The 14,548-nt window shown below is 40.7% G+C and overlaps 1 protein-coding gene across 1 annotated transcript in view; it reads right to left on the bottom strand.

The window, feature by feature from the left end:
- Positions 1 to 5,139: 5,139 nt before the first annotated feature.
- The window catches only part of ATOX1 (antioxidant 1 copper chaperone), a 44,291-nt gene continuing 34,882 nt past the window's right edge, over positions 5,140 to 14,548 (bottom strand). Inside the window, exon 4 of the mRNA XM_063447862.1 lies at positions 5,140 to 6,712. The gene's annotated coding sequence lies outside the window, so the exon portion shown is untranslated. The remainder of the gene's footprint in view (positions 6,713 to 14,548) is intronic.

The raw sequence follows: 14,548 nt of genomic DNA, 5'->3' as shown, positions 1-14,548 counted from the left end.
TGACTTGGGTGGCACTTTCCAGAGGGGGTAAAAACACCACCCATAAATGCCCAGGCAAGTGCCTTGTTAGCCTCGGGGCAGGCGGCTAGCTGAGGTCCAAGCAGGCGTGCTACCGAGTGATGCTGGGAGCAGGAATATGATGTCGCATTCCGGCTCCCGGCATCACTCTGCTGTGAATGCACCTGGACCTCAGCAAGTCGCCCGCCTGCTTGCCCAAACTAACTGCTATTCAATCTATAACAGTGAAAAAAAATCTTTTGTTTTTAAATGCACGCTATTGTGACACCAGATATGAGTGGCACTGTGCACTGGCAGAGGTTGGCAGAGTACACGCTGTAGGCCTGACACACAGACGCTTGCAGACAACTAACTGCTATTCAATCTATTACAGTGAAAAAAAAATTGTTTTTAAATGCAAGCTATTGCTATTGTGACAGCAGCCCCACTGGACCCCAGGTAAAAAAATCCACCCAGCTGTCCCAAAGGTAGGGAGGCTGGGTGGATTAAAATTAAAAAAAATAATAGAGTTCTGAAGGGGGGGGGGGGTGTGTGTGTGTATGTCAGTTAGTGTGTGTATGTCTGTCAGTGTGTGTCTATGAGGGAGCCTGTGTGTCTGAGTGACTGAGTGTGTCTGTGAGTGTATGTCTGTCAGTGAATGTGTTTGTGTCTGAGTGATTGTGTGTGTGTCTGTGAGTGATTGTGTGATGCTTCTCACTGCCAGGAGATGAGAGGTTAAAATGGAAGCAGCGAGAAGCAGAGCTCCTAGCCAATTTCCTCTCTTATACCCTGAGCTGTTGGATGAGAGTCCTGTAAAATGTAGAAGAGGAACTGTATAAAATGTAACTCCCTCAATAATATGCATTCTTGGTAATCAACATGTCCTGCCATGGTTCTTCTGCTCGGCCAATAGGTGCAAAAGTAGGCAGAGGAGCTCAGCACAGAGCAGTCTAAGTAGCACCCTCCTGCTTACCTCAAAGCCAAATTTCGGTAGACACTTCCCAACATTGCCGGGACCATGCTTGAGTGCACAGGAGGTGTGGAAGAGCACGCGGAAGTCTTGGGTCAAGACAGGGACGAGTGAGTAGGGCCCATCTTGACTGTTCGAAATGGAGTTCAACACCAATGACCATGCATTTCCTGGGTGCTTGGTCAAGCACAGTGAGCAATTGAATAAACTGTCTATGACCCAAGCATGCCAGGTTGAAGGTAGGCCTAATTTTAATAAAACTACAGGAAATATACTCAATACCAATTGGGTATCAAATCCATAAAGCCAACAGCCTTCTTAACCTCCTCAGATCTGCTTTAATGTGGATCTGCAACATAATATTTTTAAAAACAGAGCTCCATTCCAGACCCATAATACTCCCAAAAGAAGAGACCTGTATATGCTTCAGTTTGTTGTTGGTTTATTTTAGTATTTTATACCTGCTCTATTTTTTTATTAATTTAGCGTCTCTATGACTCTTGCTCATTTTTCTACAATACAACAGAAGTGGCTCCCAGAATCAATACACTTGAACACACGTGGGGAAAAATTTTAAACTCTAAATCGCAGTGGATGGAGCTGAACCAAGTACTTTATATTCTTAATTTTTATATTTCACTTATTGATGTATTCTATCATCACATGTAGTTCCACTGACGATATTCTCCTCCTGGCTACACTTAAACGACACAAGCTACCTGCTTAGTGTGTATGTCCAGCGGACATTCACATCTCCCATCCTAGACATTAGTGGTCCAATGCCTTAATAGCTGTTGTGTCTTCATCATACATTCAGGTTACAAAGGGACTTGCCTATCTTTTCATTTTGTGGTTTACTGTATAATGGAGAAGTTTGTAAAAACTGGTAAAACTAAGACCAAACACCATACAAAACACTTCAAGTCTCTCTCTCGAAAACACACGATATACATAGAAGAATTCTTCCCATGCACTGCCAGCCCCACTACCTCTGATGCATTGTTTAGGTCAGATCTCCCTAATGAAAACTCTACTTCTCTGCAAGACATCACTCCCTCGTTATGGCCTAAACTGGAGATGAAGTTTGACAACATACAGGTGATACTCGAAAAATTAGAATATTGTGCAAAAATGCATTTATTTCAGTAATGCAATGTGAAAGGGGAAACTAATATATGAGATAGATGCATTACGTGCAAAGCAAGATAGTTCAAGCCGCGATTTGTCATAAGTGCGATGATTATGGCTTACAGCTCATGAAAACCCCAAATCCACAATCTCAGTAAATTAGAATATTACATGCAATCAATAAAACAAGGAGTGTACATAGAACAATATCAGACCTCTGAAAAGTATAAGCATGCATTTGGACTCAGTACTTGGTTTGGGCCCCTTTTGCAGCAATTCATGCCTCAACGCGGCGTGGCATGGAAGCTATCAGCCTGTGGCACTGCTGAGGTGTTGTGGAAGACCAGGATGCTTCAATAGCGGCCTTCAGCTCTTCTGCATTGTTCGGTCTCATGTCTCATCTTTCTCTTGGCAATGCCCCACAGATTCTCTATGGGGTTCAGGTCAGGTGAGTTTGCTGGACAATCAAGCACAGTAATCCCACGGTCATTGAACCAAGCTTTGGTGCTTTTGGCAGTGTGGGCAGGTGCCAAGTCCTGCTGGAAAATGAAGTCAGCATCCCTAAAAAACTCGTCTGCGGAAGGAAGCATGAAGTACTCCAAAATCTCCTGGTAGACGGCTGCGTTGACCCTGGACTTAATGAAGCACAGTGGACCAACAGCAGCAGATGACATGGCTCCCCAAATCAACACAGACGGTGGAAACTTCACACTGGACTTCAAGCATCTTGCAGTGTGTGCCTCTCCATTCTTCCTCCAGACTCTGGGTCCTTGGTTTCCAAATGAGATGCAAAAGTTGCTGTCATCAGAAAAGAGGACTTTGGACCACTGAGCAACAGACCAGGTCTGTTTTTCTTTTTAGTTTTCCCTTTTACGTTGCATTACTGAAATAAGTGAACTTTTGAACAATATTCTAATTTTTCAAGTATCACCTGTACAACACACCATTAGATTGATATTTTAAGTAAAGTTGCAGCTAACTCCTCCAGGCTTGATAGCCTTGAAAATAATGCCCTGGAGGACTCCTCGACTCAGCTACATGATCAACTTAAACAGCGATCTGACCATATCGCATAACATCAAACAAAGGTGGAGGAGTAGAAGAAATAATCTCAATTTCATGGGATCCCAGGGTCCATCAAAACCCAAACTCTGCTTTCTTTCTTACAAGCTTAGATACCGTAGGTACTTTACCTCTCCTATGATTCAGACAAATCACTATTGATAGAAAGAGCACACCACCTGGGCCATGAGATAACTAACACAAGCAGGAGCCAGACCAAGGCAGGTGATAACCCATCTATTGAACTTCTGTGATAAGGAAACCATAGTGCGTGTCCAGAAGGACGAGTAAAATACTTTAACGGGAACAAGGAGATCCTCATCTTCAACACAAGTGGCAGCCAAAAGATGCAAATTCTCTTCGATCTGTAAAACCTTACTGGAGAGATTAAATTTCAACTCAAATTCCCTGCAAAGTTAAAATATATTCATGGTAGCCAATACTATCTGCTTAATTCTTCTGCTGCTGCACATTAACTAAATTACCACCCTTGACTTTACCTGAACTGCCAGATTCTAAAGCCCCCCAACCCAATAACTCTCTGCTCTTATCAACCACCTCCTGTAGATTCCCCGCTCATCAGGGTTACGGTTTGAGGTTTTATTAATTTTTCATTATCATTAATGGTTAGTGTTCTTTACCATTGCTCCCTCTATTGAATGGAACAGGGGTCATTCAGCTTATTACTAGCCCATTGTTATCCACACCTGCTGGGAGCAGGTAAAGTTATAACTTAAAACCCCATCTAACAGCTTACCCTACTGACAAAAATTAATGGCTCAACCTACAGCATCAACGTCAACACCAGTCTCAACTCCCCAGTTCAACTTAAGCTAATTCTGCCCCAAGCCCATAAACACACTTTAAGTGGTATTGATTCAAAAATAACCACTGGAAAAGAAAGTTCCATCAGGTGTGCTTGAGACAACATCTGTGTTGCATTGTTGTGGTGTTGTGAGGGATTCTATTCAGTCATAAATTAAATTTTCAGTTGAATTTGGATAAACCAAACATTCGTTTTGTTAATTTGCAAACAGCTGGAAGTCTGTAAATTTTGACAACAAACCTGATTTTCAATGGGAGTTGAATAATAATTTTTGTTACAACTGTACATCGTCAGCAACTGGGATTCACTATAAGCACTCAGTCCATTCAAGTAATTAGGACGGCAATTGCTGCCACCTCCTTGTATGATAACCAATAAAAATCAAGTGGTTTTACGCAGTTTAGATGCCCTGAGAACCTTTCATCAAGTATTTTGGCCTTGTCTTTTCAGAATTCTAGAGTATTGCTTTTTTGGAATCATATCTTTTTTTCTCATGAGGGCTTTATACACTCTGCAATCCACAAAAGTTAACACTAAAGGCCCAGGCTCAAAAGGACCTTGCGATCATGAGAGGGGTAAAACAGTCTTGTCCATTATCACTAATCCTTTTCAATTTATCCTTAGACCCAATTATTAGACACAGTTTCTCTTCTGCTGACATAAAAGGAAATATGCTCACACTCAATTAAACTCATGGGTTTTGTGTATGATCTCTTACTTTATCTCACAGACCATGTAACATCTCTCCCTAATGCAATAACTCTATTTGATAGATATGGCTTGTAACATGCTTTTTTTAATTAACTGTTCCAAGTAAACAGCTTTGAGGTTAGTCCAAGTCCCCCAATAAGTCTAAGGACACCGACCACCCTCTCCTTGACAATCTCAAAATTTCAAATATCTAGGTGTTCTTATCCACAAAAAATGCCCACTATCTATAGAGTTAACTTCTGGCTGAGGTGAGGGATCTCCTCTCTAGATGGGTGCATCTCCTTCTGTCCTTCTTGACGGAATTTCACTGAAATTCCAAGACAGTCAAGAGAAATACTGAGGCAAAGTAGGTACTACTTTTTTTCCCTCTGTAAATTTCCTATGCCTGACACTTCTAAAAGTTGGTTGCTCCGTGTCCAGAAGTGTCAATCCCCATAGTCAAGAATTGAGAGATACAACAGTAATATTTAAGATTAATAAACAGTTCATTAGTACACAAAACAGAGGTGCAAATAATGTATTGTAAGGTGACTTTTTTGGTGGTTACAATTAAGATTGTAATCATACTGTATGCATTACAAAACACACAAACAAAAACTTCCACAATTGTGAAACCATAATGATAAATTTACTTTAGACTGACTGCAACCGACAGCATATACTTTGTCCAAATAAATGTAATATACATTTCACAATATTATAGCATTAAAGGGACACTACTGGTACCAAAATTATTTTATCTTAATAAAGCAGTTTTGGTGCCCTGCAGTCTCACTGCTCTATTCTCTGCTAATTAGGAGTTAAGTTTATACACACCTAGTCACACCTCCCTATGTGTGACTTGTATGGCATTCTTAAACACTTCCTTTAAAGTGAGATCTAATGTTGTTTAAACTTCCTTTATTGAACATTTTTTTTAGTGTTGAATTTCTTATCTACGTGCTCTGTTAATATCCTGCTGCAGCCTGCAAGAGCCTCCTGTGTGTGATTCAAGTTTAGTTTATAGAGCAGGAGATAAAAACGTTTAAACTAAGTTAACAACTGATAGAAAATTGTTTTTCTTTCTTTCATGCAGACTGTGTAAGTCACAGAGAGTGTGAGTCACAGACAAGGGACATGTGGCTGGGGCTGCATTAACAGAAACAAAAATAATTGAACTCTTAGATGGTAGAGAATTAAGCAGGGAGACTGCATGGGGCATGACCTATACACAAAAACAGCTTAATGAAGCCAAAGTTGTATTGATGCCCATAGTATCCCTTTAAACAGAATAAGTAACACAATTTGTACAAGACTGATTACTGCCAAGAGCCTTCACATGTATATAGCAGCCAAGCATATGCTTTTCCTAAAAACTCTTTACAGGGAAAGAAAGTGACTTAAAGGGAAGCTACAACTTTCTGAGAAATAGTCCTAAAACGGCCACAACAGTAAATAGATCACTGTATTACAGCATACAATCATCATTGATAAATTCTAGGTTAGCGAAGGGGAAATCTTTATCCAAATGACTATGCACTAAAGCTTATTTAACTTACTTTAGTCAACAGGTAATCATACAGGTTTGTTTACTAATTTGAGAATTCAAGGTGAATTTCAATCTTTTAAGACAAAATAGCCAAACTGGATAAGTTATTCCATCCGTTATGCTTCCACAGTTAAACTATTCTGCCTGTAAATTTTAAATTAACTTTTAGTGACTATCCATTTTACTGTTGAAAGGGATGCTTTAGTGTTCTGATAATAAAGATACTGAGTTAAAAGGAAAGGTGGGAAGGCACTTAGAAATTTCCAATTTAGCAAATGTAATTTATACACGGCTTTATTGTGATATGAAATGTCAGGTAAAGGAGACCAATGTGGAACAGAAAAATAAAGGAGATAATGATTTGTTTGATTTTTCGCCCAAAACATGAAAAAGCTGTTTGGACGCAAGAGTTGATGGACGTAGACCGTTTCCTTTGTGTTTCATTCAGACGAATTCTGCCCTCCTGTTTGTAGACAGATCCTTAGTCATTCTGCAAAAGAGATAATTAAACAAATACAATTAGATTAAGATGTTCGATCAATTCTAGGAAAAAAATACCCTCTAATAGGTCAGATGGAAGATCAAAAATAAGCACGAAAATGACTTTAGCTTAACAAAGTAGTTTGCTGTACAGAACATGCTCCTGCAGTCTCACTGCTCAATTATCTTCCGATTGACAGACATAATGAGCTTTTACACTTGAAGGTAGCAAGTCTAGACCCACCTCCTTCCCTCACTGCGTTCCCTCTCTGCAATGTAAGTTAATTAATTTTTTTGTGTGAATATACCTCTCCCTCTTTAATACACCCCAACTCCCTCCCCCGGCTACTCTATTTGATTGAACCACAATCAGAGGGAAGGCATGACGTCAGACAGGGCGTGGAAGGCAGCAACGGGAGTTTTGCCAATGTTGGATTCCAGGTAAGTTTTAGCTTTATTCTTCAGGGTACCTTACTAAAAAATGGGTGTGGACACACTAATAGTGCATTTTAAAACAAAACATCCTTAAAAAAATAAAATAGTTTGGAGTAAACCTTTAAAGTTAAATTAACGAAGCAGAATGTAAGAACGTCTAAAGTAAACACATTGAGATGTAAAAATTTTACTTTATGTAGGCTGTGTAAATCAAATCCAGGGTAGGCGTGGCTTGGGATGAATATATAAACTGATTTGACTCTTAAATGACCGAATTGAGCTATGAGATTCCAGAAACATGATCTACACACCAAAATGGCTTGATTGTGCAAAAAATTGTTTAAGTGCTTACATAGTCCTTACAAACTGGTTAAAGGTTTAACCCCTTCTCTACTTTGGTGACTCACAAGCACAGTCGAATGTTTTGGACATGCTAAAATGAAGATATACATATGTTAGGTGATCTACATTTGTTTTTTTTTTACTTGTGTTTTGTTTTAGTATACAGCTGCCAAATAGTTGGGTGTTTTCAGTGTACAAATTTATATTTAGCGTTTAATGGTTGGCATTATGGTACCAAACGGAAAAACAAATTATACCATCCATGTTTTAAAATGAAGACTGTTTTCATTGCTTGTTTTAGTTCCTCTAAAGAAAGTGTTTTTTAAAACACAGAATAAGGTTTTAAGTGCATATTAAAGCTTGTTGGCCAATATAGTCTGCCACTTTTGTGTCTAAAAGAACAGATTTTATTACATGTCCAGGCCACTATTGTGCCCATCTAAAGCGGTTTTGTATTTCATTGTATGTCTACTGCCCTACAGAGGTTTCTATCATGTCAGTCAACCTACTGATTCTCTTCCAAGCTTCACATTATCATATAGGTTCTACGGATTTGTTTTTTAACATACAAATCATATTCATGCTTATTACACCCCGGAAGACATCTGAATAGTTAGGAGCATGTTTGAGAAAGCATTAGTAGTGCATAAAGTTTTATAAGAGGAGTATTTGACATCGATCTTCGAAAAGCTACAGTAGTTCTCTCCAACTATCACCACATTGATTAAGGTACTAAACAATTATGTAAAATGAATGTAGCATTTACTTTTAACCACTCCAGGAATGCTGCATAGTAAAACAGACCAATTATTGTCATTACTTTAACATTATCTGTACATAATTCAGAGCAATATGGCTGTATTCTGATAGGTTGGATATAAAAAATATATATATATTCTTTATCTTCTTTCTAGATCTCTGGCTACTTGTTACCTGTATTTTATAGTATACATAGTTTACTGTAGAAGACAGAACACAGATCAAGCAAGTACTATAGCACTTATGTACATACATATTTGTCTAAATGCCTTAAACATTATTTGATTAAAATGATCAATAACGTGCAATATACAAACTATATATGTTACACTCCAATTCAGTTAAGGTTTCTTTTAAATCCCAGTTTTCTCACTAACTGTAATCTCTCACATAACCACATTTAAAAAAGGAATATGTTATTGGGGAAAATATTTTTAAAATGCACTGGCATTGTAGCTAGAAATGCAATGGTTCATCTATTCAGTGACATACAGTATAACACTTTTGTAACGAAACATAGCTTCAAAAACATTGTCTCAGTTATGCAGGATTATCCATACCAATACTCTGATGAAGTGTCGGTAGGCATGAAACATGTCAGTGGTTGTCATTTTGCTCCCCCGTGTATGTCCTAGCTACAGCTCTGTCTGTTCACTTTAGAATTTCTTATCTCCTGCTTTGTTAACTGAACCTTATTCTCAAAAGGGGGGGGGGGGGGGGTGCTGCAGGTTCAAGAACGTGATTAAAACAGAAGATAAGAAATTGTACATTTATAGAACACACTACACAATAAATGAAGTTTGTAGGTAGGCTACGTGACTCACAGCCAGAGGAGGTTTGGCTAGGATAAATAAGCAAAATGATTTAAAGGACCACTATAGTGCCAGGAAATCCGCGCGCGCATTTAGCCAGTCCATAGGAAAGCATTCACAATGTTTTCCTATGGACGCTGGCGTCTTCTCACTGTGAAAATCACAGTGAGAAGCGCGGAAGCGCCTCTAGCGGCTGTCAATGAGACAGCCACTAGAGGCTGGATTAACCCTATTATAAACATAGCAGTTTATCTGAAACTGCTATGTTTATAGAAAAAAGGGTTAAACCTAGCTGGACCTGGCACCCAGACCACTTCATTAAGCTGAAGTGGTCTAGGTGCCTATAGTGGTCCTTTAACTCCTAAAAGGCAGAAAATTGAGCAGTAAAAAGGGCATGCTCTATACACCAAATCCACTTCAATAGGCAGTAGTTTTGATGGTGCTTAGATTGTCTCTCTAAAGCACTTCAACGAAACGGGTCTGTTGCGTAGAGGGTCTTATTTGACTGGCAATGTTCATACACACATTTTGCCAAAACCATGACTTTAGAGGGGTCAGCCTGGCAGTGACTAGGGACACTTCCTTATTGAAGATCTTCAATTTTCAGAGATCTCCATGTTCGCATCATCACACGGTATGATGACACTAAATTTGTCTAAAGATTTTCATACAGATGATTTACATATAAGCCAGAACATCCTAAAGTTTATTCTAGCCATTCTAGGAAAGCAAAGTACATTTGCCATGCATTCATATGAGGAACAAAATATGAGATTCAAGGCGACTAAGATAGCATCTAGGGCACTGGTTCCCAAACTTTTTAGGTTTAAGGCGTCCTTAATATTTAAATTTTTTTTCCAAGGCGGCCCAAGTCAAAAACATTTCTAGGTTGCAAATATGTATAGCACAGCGGCATATACTGGGCCCCTGTTCGACAGAAATGCTTGCTGCTCACGTGTAGATCCAGAACCTAATCTTGGGAGAGGCACTGGTAGAATTCTTAAATAAACAATCCAGGCACAAAAACCACTACAGCACTTTGTAGTGGTTATGGTGACAGTAGTGCCATAGTGCCCTCCCAGAGTAAGTAGTTAAACAGCTTAAGAACAGTTTGACAACTTACTTGGGATCTGCTGGGATAGGGGCTGTAGTAGGGGATAGGGGCAGTAGTGTGTGTGAGGGGTGGAGTGTGTGTGTATGTGAGGGGTGCACTGAGTGTATGGGGTGCAGTGTGTTTGTGAAAGATGTAGTGTGTGTGGGGGGGGGTGAAGTGTGTGCGTATGTGGGGCAGTTTGTGCATGAGGGGTACAGTGAGTGGGGGGACAGTGTGTTTGTGAGGGGGCAGGTTGTATGAGGGGTACAGTGTGTGTATGGGGAGCAATGTTTGTTTTCATATCCTCCTCCCTGTTTACCTTTGTCTGGGACGGGGGACATTTCCTGCAATCCCTGGTGGTCCCAGTGTGGAAGCCCTGGTGGTCCCAGTGAAAGTGAACTCTAGAGCTCCCCGGGTCCTCTCTCCCCCCCCCCCCCCCCTGCTGGCTGCCAGCATTACAGTGCTAGCAGGTCGGAGGGGGGAGATCTCTGATCTCCCCTCCAGTCCTGCAGAGCCGGCAGGGTAGAGGAAGGCACAGTTCCCGGTGCTATGATCATAGCACAGGGAAAATATCTCATGGCACCAGGCCCGGACTGGCCATCGGGCATACTGGGCAAATGCCCAGTGGGCCACGATGACCAGTGGCAGAGGCCGGCAGAGGAGATCAGAGGATGGGGAGGGAGAGGAGGACCTAGTGGAGCTCTACCCTGCAGCTCCGCCGGGTTCCTCTCGCGAGAGTGAACTCTACCCTAAGAACTGCAGGGTAGAGTTTACCCATCACTAGGACCACCAGGCACTGCAGCACGGCCCTCCTACATGGCAGCACGGCTCCACCCTCCCAGGAGAAATGAAGGAAGGGAGGGGGGATATGAAGTTTTGTTTTTTTTTTTATTTAAAAAACATTTAATATATTTACATCTTGCCCCCACTCCTCCACCACACACACAATCCCCCAAACATATTCACAAACAGCACCCTCAGACACACACACACACACACACACACACACAGCACCCTCAGACACACCACTTTCAGACACACACACACCACCCTCAGACACACCACCCTCAGACACACCACCCTCAGACACACCACCCTCAGACACACCACCCTCAGAGACACACACACACACACACAGCACCCTCAGACACACACACACACAGCACCCTCAGACACACACACACACACACACACAGCACCCTCAGACACATATATAATATATAAAATAACCTCAGTGAGTTAACAGACAAAGAGAATTAGACACATAGAATGTGATGGCAGATAAGAACACCCTCACATACACAGCACCCCTCATACACACACACAATACATCCAAATATATAACCGACTTCCTCAACAAACCAAATCACCAATCTCCCTGCTAACACAATCCTTGTAACCATGGATGTGGAATCTCTATACAGCAACATTCCACATACAGATGGCATCAATGCTTGCTTCCATTTTCTCTCTCATGTCAACAACCAAAAATACAGCCCCCGAATTATCACAGAACTGGCACTATTTATCCTCACACATAACTACTTCAGTTTTAACAATGAGGTTTACCTACAAACCATGGGCATTGCTATGGGCACTAAGATGGCACCCCAATATGCTAATCTGTTTATGGCAGATCTTGAACAGAGATTCCTAGAAATTCAACACACCAAACCATACAAATATTATCGCTATATCGATGATATCTTCATAATTTGGACTGAAAGTGAAGAAAAACTGATACAGTTCCATGACTCTTTCAACACATTCCATCCATCAATCAAACTAAAAATGGAATATTCCACTAGATCTGTGAATTTTCTGGACACCACTGTGACATGTAACAATGGCACAATCCACACCTCGGTTTACAGAAAACCCACAGACAGGTGCAGTTACCTACACAGCTCCAGCTTCCACCCCTCCCACACTAAACAGGGCATCATCTACAGCCAAGCCACTAGGTACCATCGCATATGCTCTGATCCTAGTGACCGTAATTCCCATCTAAATGTACTCTCCCAATCTATGAGACAGAAAGGCTACAAACCAAAGATTATTACCAAACAAATCAACTCTGCTGTAAAAACGCCACGCACGCACCTGCTACAGTACAGAGAGAAAAAAATATCCACACGAGTGCCACTTGTGGTCACCTACAACCCAGCTCTTGAGGAAATACGGAAAATCATCAGAGACCTACAACCAATATTAACAGAAGATGAGACTCTGAAAAACATTTTCCCTGAAACACCCATTTTGGCCTTCAGACAACCACCAAACCTCCAACAAAAATTAATCAACAGGAAGCTGCCCACTGATGGTAAGAATGAAGAAAATGGGACCAGTCAATGCAAAAAACCTCGCTGCAAACTGTGTCAGCACATATGCACAGACAACATAGCCACACACAACAATAAAACCCACAGCATTAAAGGTTCATACTCCTGCACATCCAGCAATGTGGTATACATGATTCAATGCATAAAATGCCACCTAGGATGCTACATTGGGGAAACCACCCAGCCATTAAATGGCAGAATGAATATGCACAGACACTCTATTAAACACCACAAAGAAGAATCCTACTGCACACCTGTGGGACACCACTTTACCCAGCCTGGCCACTCACTGAAGGACCTAAAAATCAAAGTACTGAAGGGGGGGTTTAAAAATACCCAGGAAAGAAAAGCTTTTGAAGCCAGAATGATTAAATGGTTTAACAGCAAGAATAGAGGACTAAATATTGATTTGGGATTCCTGTCCCACTACCAACACTTTACATGAACACTCTCCCAGCATTATCTTACTATTCTGTCATATGTACCAACACTTTAAAATGCATTCCTATATGTTTATTCTATCTGTATACCAAGTACTATGTGTTAACCTATGCTTTCCCATACTCATATGCATGTATGCTTTTATATATATATATATATTTCTGTGCATTTATATTTGTGTATATGAGTTCATGTGCATGTATGTATATGTGTTTATGCGTTCACATATACACATTTATGTGTGTGTGCATGTATAAAGTGTACCATCCTCTGCACTGTCTGCTTGTTTGTTTTTCTTTTCCCTCTCTCCCCCCTCACTCTGCTCTTCAGAAAGATATTTATGACCCTCTACAAAGATGGTGTCTATTTTCTACCAAACCTGTGTCTTATCTACACTCATGTCGCTTTAACCCCTATATCACAACTCAACTTTGAATTCTATGTGTCGTCTTGCTCAGAAATGCTTCAGACTTGAGAAAGGGAGGTTATCCCGAAAGCTTGTCACTAAAAAATTCTGTTAGTCCAATAAAAAAGGTATTACAAGATACGAATTTTATCTATTTTTTACATCTACATCACTGGACTAATACGGCTACAATTTCTACTTATATATATATATATATACACATACATACACATATACACACTACAGCACCCCTCACACTGCACCCCACCAATTACGCTCCAGATACACGCTAGATCCCTTACCCAACTCTGGATCATCTAATACACACACACACACTCTCTCTGGGTCCTTTACACACTAGATTCCCCACACCACCTACACACACATACACACTACATTCCTAACATACAAACTCTGGATCCCCTATGCACACACTACATTCCTTGTTAGCAAACACGTGCTACATTCTCTAAACACACACTCTCTACAACCCCTACACACACTACAGCCCCAATATACACTATGCCCCCTATACACACACTCTCTACAGCCCCCAGCACGATACGCTTTCTTGGCCCTTTTGTCCTCTGGTATCCCACTTATGGAGACACCAGAGACAAGTTAAAAGCAAACACAGCGCAAGCATGTTATTAAATTTGCTTGCGCTGCGCAGAACAAATACAGGGCCTTTTTCTAATGCCAGAGTTCTTCAGCAGGGTTCTGTGCATTGAACTAACATGCTCACTTTGAGAGGGGGCGTGCTTGTCATTAGTGATGACAAAACACACCCTCTCTGGCCCCGCCCCCTGCTCAGGGGGCCGCTGTGATTGAAAAATGCCCAGGCCGAATTTTTTTTCCCCTAGTCCGAGCCTGCATGGCAAGGTTAACCACTGCTCTTACCACACAAGGTGCCCACAACGCATTTGATCAATATTTAAAAGGAAATGTCCTCTCTGTCTTATGTCCATTAATAAAATAAATCAAATCCATGGTCAACAGTACAAATTCCTATTTTGTTTCAGAATGTAAAATATTTCTAAAATGAGACCTATCCCTTCAGCTCTCATGCCGATTACTTTCCAAGGCTGCAGAAATATCAGCAACAAAATAAGAATAGTTCATAAACACAGTGGTATATAAATGAGCTCAAAATGTAACACTTCTAAAACAGGCACTATGGATTTCATTAAAAAAGTCACTTTAATTTACTTTAACC

The sequence above is a fragment of the Pelobates fuscus genome, chromosome 3, assembly GCF_036172605.1.
Source record: "Pelobates fuscus isolate aPelFus1 chromosome 3, aPelFus1.pri, whole genome shotgun sequence".
In the NCBI taxonomy this organism is placed as follows: Eukaryota; Metazoa; Chordata; class Amphibia; order Anura; family Pelobatidae; genus Pelobates; species Pelobates fuscus.
This window is presented reverse-complemented; position numbering and strand designations above follow the sequence as displayed.